The sequence below is a fragment of the Panthera tigris genome, chromosome C1 (genome assembly GCF_018350195.1).
Source record: "Panthera tigris isolate Pti1 chromosome C1, P.tigris_Pti1_mat1.1, whole genome shotgun sequence".
Lineage (NCBI taxonomy): Eukaryota > Metazoa > Chordata > Mammalia > Carnivora > Felidae > Panthera > Panthera tigris.
In genome coordinates, this window is record NC_056667.1 from 139,381,342 (window position 1) to 139,390,480 (window position 9,139).

Here is a 9,139-nt window from a genome sequence, read left to right on the forward strand (position 1 = left end):
TTTCAAAACAATCTAAAAGGGTTAAAGGATATATGCAGGAAGCTTCTAGCTTCTTCCTTTTGCAGAACCTTGCACCTCAGCTGAGGGACATTTTCTCACCACTTCTCCTGCTCACATCCCCATGCACACACTATTGAGCATTACTATATCCATGCACTTCTTCCTGACAGCTGTCTTAAGTCCGTCCTACATTTTTAGGGTCATGGGTGGAAAGTTTTTCTCAGGAGCATTTGTGTGGAAGCTGGGAGAGGACAGTTGTATAGGGAGGGTGACATTCTATTATACTTGTGTTTTCTTGGACGCAAGGGATCAAGGCCACATAGAAATGTAAAAAAAATAAGCAAGTCTGTGTTAACACAGCTGTGTACAAGGGTATTCCGAAAGACCTGAGGTGATCCAGGAAAAGGTTGGGATGTTTTCTTTTCTTCTTCCACTGACAACAAAATCTATTATTTCCTTATGAAATTTTTGGGAACGATATGGCAGGTGAGGATGTTAGAGCATAGATGTGTGAATACTGCAACTGTTAACCCAAAAAGCACAATCGATTTGCCACTATTGACCTAAAAATAAAATGAGAATGATCCAAATGAAGCTGCATATGGGCTACAGTCTGGTTTCCCTCTTTTATGCCAGTCTTCAGCTACGAGTGATCCTTTTGTCTTTCCCTTAGGGAATACGAAAAAGAGAGAAGGGACAAGATTCGCTAGAACCTTTAAACAACAGTGCTGTCGTGCTTGTGATAGCCATCTCAACATGATGTCATAAGTAGCCAGCGTTGCCTTGGCAACACTGCAGTGGTAAACAAAGATATTTTCTGGATGGCTAGAGGAAGTGTGACTTGTATGCTGTCTCACAGCCTCCTGACCCCAAACCCCTACCATGGGTAGAAAAGATTTTCTTTCCTTTTGCTATGAATTTTCCACCTTGGGATAGAATAAGTGATGTGAGACACTGTTTTCTTCTTCTGTTTATTTTTATGTTCCACAATTTTACAATGCTGGAAATTTTGTTGAAACAACACTCAAGGTAGAGGATATGATATTGCATATTGAATTCTAAAATCCCCTGTTGTGTGGCATTGCTACGAATGCACGAGGGGACACTCCGTTATGTGAAATCTCAGGGTTATGACAAGTTTGACAAGATGAGCGTGATTGACCTTACCTCATGTGGCCGCACCGCCAAGTCTACTATCGAGGTTCTCAGAAACAGATAAGGCAGATGAGGAATGGCTCTCATGAGACAAACACGGAGCTGCTATAACCAGAGTAGAAAACATAAATCTAGGATATTTTAAAGCATTGTTTAACGAGTAAAATAATGTGATGTGGAGAAGGATAGTGGACAGGCAAATGTGGGTTTTTACTCTACAGGCTTCACAATAAAGATTACAAATCATTATTGTTTTGTAAAAGCAAATATACATTTTAAAATTCAACTGGGAAAGGAGAATGGAAGGAAATAAAATGTGCCCGAAAAAGTATTCATTTAAGTGTTTATTGGTGAACTGTGGCTGTTTTTCATGAGCCACTGATACCTACTTTATTATATAGAAAGACCAAGACAATCCCCAAAGGCAGTGTTCCTTGAGATCTTTGCAATATTTCTCACTTAGAAGGGCTAGCTCCTATGAAGGGAAGTTTTTTTTTTTTAATATAAGGTTAAAAAGAAAAAAAGATATATAAAGAATGTCCTTATCGGGCACATTAGTATGAATAGCTTTCTTATTTCCTATTTCCTGGGGAAAATCAGATGGTTGGTGGGACACAGAAGCAGAGGGGGCACATTTTGACTGGGGTCCAGATTGGGAAGATGGTTGGGACCTAGAATTTGGGTGGAGATGAGCCCGAGTGATCGTCATCTAACATGCTTGGGTCAAAGCCTGTGATGTGGAGAGGAAACATCCAAGGGGTAAGGAACTGGGGACCAGGGTTGTTACAGAAACACTTCTGTTCAGGACAAAGCAAATTTCTCTGCTTGCTGAACCATCACCTAAAAAAAGTGAAGTTTCATATTTACAAGCTCTGTTTCTCAAACTACCGAGAACACGTGCATGACTATAAAGAGAAGAAGAAAAAAAGAGATTGACTTTTGGCATTTAAAAACACATGTCCCTCACTGAGTCTCTGTCTATGACAACTAAGACGTTGTAGAAAAAATAATGCAGTGATGGGTAGCAGAGGGTAGGGGAGGCGGTCCATGGAGATGAGAAGAGAAAAGGGAAAAGAGAGACAAGAAATAAGTGGTTTCAAATTTGATTTTTTTCCTTTATCTTGTCTCCACCTACTACTTCATGATTGCTGTAGGTATATAGAGTGCCTTAATTTGTAAGCATCTGTTCATCTGATTTGAATTCCATATTCTCTAGGGGAAATTCTGTGATGCAATTGAACATAAAACGCATTGCAGAACTATTAGTCACAGCAGAGGAGGGAAGGGGGTCTCTTACCTGAGGTGCTGCTTTGAAAATGTCCTCTGATACTCCTGGCTTTCCTAATTAAGTGCTATCAACCCTGCAGATGGTAAAACGATGTATATATTTTGCTGAATTCCCTCAGCAAGGAAGCTGTCAAGAATGCAGTAAGAATGATACTCTTTGAAAAAAGAGAGGGCCCCACTGGAATCTGTAAACTTAAACCAAAGTAAATAACACCTGAAAACTATTTTACAAGACGCTATGAATCTTTGAACCACACTAAAAGATTGAGAATCATAAAAGAAGCTTGTTTTTAGGGAGATTTAAAAGGAGGAAAAGCTTTTAGTTCGACCGTAAAGTCTCACTCTTCTCCATCATCAGTGAATTTAGCAAAAGCCAGGTAAGTACATAGTTCCTAAAGAATTTCAAGAAAAAATTAAAAATCAAACTACAGTTTTGATGAAGTTTATCATCCAAAATGGGACATTTTCAAAATTTTAAGGAGGCATTTAAAAAAATTATTAAGACAGCATGCATAAGCCAGGAGTGTCCTATGCAAACTAGACAACTAGTAGTATTTGCCACCCTTTCTGTACCTCCATCTTCCAGAAGTGGTTGGTCCTGGAACCACTGCTACAAATCTTCCTACAGATTGGAGGAGAAGCCACTGTGACATCTCTCATTGTATCCCCACATTGTCAGGCCAGAAAGCTGAGGCCCAAGAAAGTTAAATAGCTTGCTCATGATTTTGTAGTAATCTATGCACCATTCTTCTCTTGTCTCTTAGAAGTAGCCTTCCTATAGTTCCCAGATTCTCAGGAATATTTCTTATTGCCTCCCTGAGACTAATTAACAACCATAACCATAACAGCCCCAAGAACAACAGTGTGCTTTCTTTTCCTCAGTACCCAGAACTTATAAATTATACTAATTTTTCTAGGCCTCAGTGCATGATTGAGTGCTTTCATATTCAGAATGATGTTCAGTTGTGAAATTATAATATTCATTTCTTGATAACAGGAGATTAAATATACCTTTGAATATACTCATGGAGCTGAAGTCTTTGAACAAGCCTAAGTTAAAGGATTTGTGGTTGTAAGCTCATCATTGTTTCTGGATGGTGTGTTCTTTTTCTACTTCTTCTTGAATGGAATTTAATTCTGTTCATGTGGAGAGGGAAAAAGGAATGTCTAACACTTAAGTCTCTTTGCACTGCTAAACCTTCTCCCCTTAGAAGCAGATACCAGGAACGAACTCTGCAGAACAGAAGCAAAGTAGCAGTAGAAGCACAAGGAAGGGTAAATCCTTACACTGAGCCTTGAGGTATAGATTTACATCAACAAGGTCTTTGGGACACTATATATACAGACCAAAGCATTCAGGAGAATATTGAAAATCAGGAGTTTTTGCAGGGTACGTAGAGTATTGGTGGGAAATGGCACTAAAGGACTCTGCATAATGTGCTAAGGAACTTGAGTTTATTCTGTGTCCAGTGGGCAATGACTGAAGGATTGTAAGTAGGAGAGAGATATATGGTATGCACCTTTTAAAAAGAAACTCAGGCGACTTTGGAAATGCTAGATTGTAGGGGAATGTGACACAATGCAACATAATGCCCAAGGACCAGCTAGGAAGACTCTGGCAAAAGTTTGAATAAGAGAGGGCAGATCTGAGCTATGAACTTGCCTGAGAAGATTGATAAAAATGGATGGTTCAGCAAAAGATTCGGGAATTAAAAACTGATGGGACTACATTTTCAAAAAATAAAAATATGTAGTGAAAAGATGTTGAATCACTTAAGGGAGGACTATATTATGAAACATGGAAGAGAAGAGAATATCCAACGGATTTCTAGCTAGGGAAACAGGACAGTTGGTGGCATCCTAAACTGAAGTTATTACTGGAGAAAGAGGGAGTATTAGCTGGGTGTCGGTAGAATAGTGAGTTACATCTAGGTATGTTACTTTTATGTGTACATGGGACATCAGATTCAGATGTCTAGAAACAATAAGTATTATCAAGTCCAACTCCCTTTTCTTTATGAGGATGCTAAGATTCAGAGTAATGAAGTAAATTTAGGAAGATCACGTAAAGTCTTACAGAGGTGGGATTAAAACACCAAGTTCCTGAGATTCGGTCCAGAGTTTTCCTGTGCCTCTTTCTCTGAACCAAAGTCACCATGTCATGTCATTATTTATTTGGTTAGTTTAAAGGAAAGTTGGTTGAGTTCACATTTTAATTTCTGGAAAGATTTTGCCTGAGTATTGCCTTTTTCCTAAGTTATTGCTTTGCACCCTAGCTTTATTTTGGCATTAATTGTCTGCATTAAGAAATTGCATAGGGGTGCCTGAGTGGCTCAGTCGGTTGCGTGTCCAACTTCGGATCAGGTCATGATCTCAGTTTGTGGGGTTCGAGCCCCACATCAGGCTCTGTGTTGACCACTTGCTCAGAGCCTGGAGCCTCCTTCGGATTATGTGTCTCCTTCTCTCTCTGCCCTTCCCCCACTCATGCTTTGTCTCACTCTGTTTCTCAAAAATAAATGTAAAAAAAAAATTAAAAAAAAAAAAGAAATTGCATAGATCTGCTTGTGAGCAAAGTTCTGTAAGGAAGATGACACATCTATGTGATGTCAGGGGTTCCTAAGAGGGTTTTCTGAAAGTTTTTGCTGAAGGCAATAGTATTCTCTGGGTGTCCCCATTTCCTCTTTTTGTTTTATTCTGTGCAGCTGTGTTGGAAGCAAGCAGAGGAAGTGGAACTGGATTAGAATGATTCTTGAACTTCCCTTTCCAGCATCTGTCTTGCTATGGGGCATTTCAAACAGGAGGCGACCTCACAAACAGGCCTTTGTCAGAGCTAACAGCATGTTTTCCTTCTGAGAAATGCCCTGTGCCTAATGTGGGTTTTAAAAACTATTGGTCATCAAAAGTGGAAGTGTTTGACCCTCATTGGGAGCACTGGGATTGGCAATGTCACTGGTTCCTCAAAGTGAAGGCAGATGTTTATAGGAGGGGATTGATACTGAGAGAAAGGTTTTTTTAGGCTCGCATAAAAAAAAGATTAATACTTTTTAAAAGAAACAAGAAACTTATGGCTTGTTTTTCAGGCTTCAGTGAGAGTTGTCTATAAGACACCACTGGATATTTTTCAGAGGCTGTTTCCATCTCTATGATTCCAAAAGATATTTATTTAAAGTTATGATGACTCAGAGAAGTTTCTTTGGTTATTTTGTTATCCAAAGATTAGTAGCAAATAGCAAATTTTAGTCAATGACCCAAATTTTCACAATCCCATTTTTTTGTAAATATCACAGCATTTTCCAGATATTTCTAGATATGTTGATTTCTTGTAGTGGTTTTGTTCAAGTGGGATTAGCCAGGCATGACTCCCACATTGTAAATGCTCATTGTGACTTTTACCTTCTAGGTCTTATCACCTCTGGCTTCTTTTCTGAATTACTGCTTAGGCAGGAAAAATTGTGTATTTGTTGTTGTTGTTGTTGTTGTTGTTGTTTGGTTTTGCTCTGTTTTTTGGCTGCAGTTAAGGCAGAGCCAGATATTTATGTTTATTTAATCCATGGCCTTGTTGTCGTAGGACAAATTGTGTAGCTGAACCACTCACCACCAAACAATATATACCTGAGTATACCCTGGGGCATGTCTCTACTTCAGGGGGATACAGTCTTAAGCTGTGACAAGTCCTCCAACTTGTGACACCCAGGTTATTAGTCCCATAGTCACTTTAGTCAGGAAGTTTCCCACGATCTGTTTCAGAGCCTAGTGGTTAAGATTGGATCCATGTATTAGCCCCACTGTGAATGACATACTTGCTAAAATGTGCACCAGTGGCTTTGACCTCCTTGATCACATGGAAGAGGGGAAGGAAGGAGAGAGAGGAGTTAAGCTCTGTGACTATCTGATTCCCACGAATGATTTGCTTGTTTTGTTGCTGGAGCACTGTAAGACAAATGCTACTCGCTTCTTTCAAGAAATCCCAGCTGCAGAAGGAGTTGCTGACCACAACAGAGGTTGTTGCCAAAATGCTCTATTGAAGTGCTGTTGTGGCCCAGAAATAGTTGCAAATAAGCAAAAGTTCTCAGGAAAAAAAAAAAAAAGGAAAATTAAAGCTCATGGCTTATGGAAACAAGATAAAAAAGCTTTATCTATGGTTATGTCTATATAAACATATTTTGTGGGTTCAGGGACTTGTTCTGACTATTGTTTGTGTTATTCAGGCCCTTTTGTCCAAGAAGAGTTAGAGAAATATTTCCCTTGGCTTAGATGAAATCAGGTGTCAATTGGTGGCTTTGTAATATGTTATTTTAAAATCCTACATACTGTGAAAAAATAAGATATAGTTAATAATTTGGCTACTTTGCTTAGAAAAGGTAAATTTTGATATTATAGCTGTTGGCAGAGCGTGCAGGTTGTTTACTTGCCTTTGAATGAATTACAATAAGAGAGAAGTTTTTGACCATTTGGAGACTTTTAGGGAGTCAATAAATAACACCCCTTTTTTTCTTTCCTAAGCTTGGAACCTACTGAAAGATAAGACAAAGGCCAAACAAAGAGAGACCAAAATAAGAGTTTTATTATGAGTAAAAGCTGCATCAGAGAATATAATTTAATATGTGGACAAATGGACATCTGATATCTTTCTTTACTCTCCAAAATGGATTTGAACTAGCACTCAAAACCGCAAGCATCCCACTTACTGGGGTGGGGATTGGCCACATGGTTGAAAGCGGAACATGGTGCCCTCTCTGTATAAGCAACCATCTCTCCATGTAAGGGAGCACAGCCCTCAAGAGGCTTCCCCCAAATTCATACCACATTGACTTATTCTCCCTTAGGGAATTATGGGAAAGGAATGAGGAGAAAGGCCAAGGAAAAAGCAGGAAGTCCCTCATAGAAATATAAGGTAAGAGAAGTTGAGCCTCCTCTTAACATCCATAAGCAGAATAAAGAGAGAAGAGACAATGAATTATAATTGGTAATAAAGAGAAAGGTCAGTATGATAGAAGTTCTAGGAGTGAGGTAGACAAGACAATGAACCTACTGGGTTAATGAAGTTAAAAATAGGGGAGGACAAGAGTAAATGGAGATAGAGACCAGTGTTTATCACCACTTTTGCTGGTTCGGATGGACAGGTGAAAGACTGAATGGTATATTTGCCAGGTTTAAAGGGCTGAGAGTACAAAGTCCCCAGTTCTGTCAAGAAGGAAATTCTGGTGGACCTTGCTGTCTTGAGATTTGGAACCCCAAAGGGCTGCACCCTAGCAGAAAGATAAACTGAAAGTAAACAGGTTCTCACAGAAAGAGAAGCTCATTTTAGGATCCTCTTAATCCCTATAATTGAATTGAGCTTATCCCGGATAGCAGGTACTCATAGGCACCCCATAGAAATGAACAAAAAGACTTCCTGATGGAGTATCCTATCCTAGTCCTCTATTTATTTCTATAAACAATATTACAAATAAAATGCCTGGCACATAATTTTTTAATCCACACACATGAAAGGACATGATAAAATGAATAGAAATAAATGGAAACACCAGACAGTAGAAATAGATAATCAGGGTTTCAGATATTGGTGTTTTCAGACATAGACCTCTAAAATAACTATTCTTTCTACTGTTCAAAGAGAAAAGAGACAAAATGAGAATTCTGGTAGAAAAAAACTAGAAACTTTAAAATCTAACCATACTGAACTTCTAAATTTAGTACTACAGTAACCCAAATTAAGAACTCAGTGGGTGAGTTAGTTGCATATTAGATAGAACTAAAGGAAGAATTGGCAAAATGAAATATAGGTCGGAAGATGATATATCTAATGGAATGGAGAGACTAAAGGAATGAAATATACAGAAAAGAGCATAAGAGTAGTTACAATGAGGAAGTGGAACACATTGAAATCCCAAAAGAAAAGGAGAGAAAATACAGGGCAAAAGCAATCTTTGAAAAGAGAATAGATGAGAACTTTTGAAAACTGATGAAAGTTACATAAAAGAGCCTGAAAATCTTATACATAATACATTTTTTCCAAAAGCATATCTACATATGTAAAAGTAAAATTCTAAAATAAAACAGGCAAAGAAAAAAATGTTTTAATGTTTATTTACTTTTGAGAGAGAGAGAGAGGCAGAGTTCAAGTAGGGGAGGGGCAGACACACACACACACACACACACACACACACACACACACACACACACAACTGGAAGCAGGCTCCAGGCTCCGAGCTGTCAGCACAGAGCCCAACGCCAGGCTGGAACTCACAGACCACGAGATCATGACCTGAGCCGAAGTTGGACGCTTAACTGGCTGAGCCCCCGAGGCGCCCCAAGGCAAAGAAAATTTTTAAAAATCATCTGTGGATAGGACCGTTGTTGATGAGAAGACAAAGTAAATGTAAAGAATCAACAATAGGGCTGAGAGCTGACTTCTTAACAAAAACAGTGGTAGCCAGGAGAAACACTGCATTACAAATCATGATGTCTGATTGGGAAAAAGAAAAACACAAACAAAAAACTACCAACCAATAAATCAATACTTCATGGAAAATGCTTAGAAAATGAAGGTGAAATAAAAACATTTTCAGTAAAAACAAAACAAAAAAACCAAAAAACCCCAGATGTTTGTTTCTTCATGAGCAGATCCACAACGAAATCAATATTAGTTAGCAATCTTTAGGCAGAAGAAAAAATGACTCCATGTGGAAGCTCA

The 9,139-nt window shown here is 38.6% G+C and overlaps 1 long non-coding RNA gene across 1 annotated transcript; it reads left to right on the top strand.

The window, feature by feature from the left end:
• The first annotated feature begins 834 nt into the window (after window positions 1-834).
• On the top strand, window positions 835-7,237 carry LOC122240921. The gene is made up of 3 exons (XR_006220715.1): window positions 835-1,029; window positions 3,654-3,717; window positions 6,946-7,237. It is a non-coding gene; the product is annotated as an uncharacterized LOC122240921 (long non-coding RNA).
• The last annotated feature ends 1,902 nt before the right edge of the window (window positions 7,238-9,139 follow it).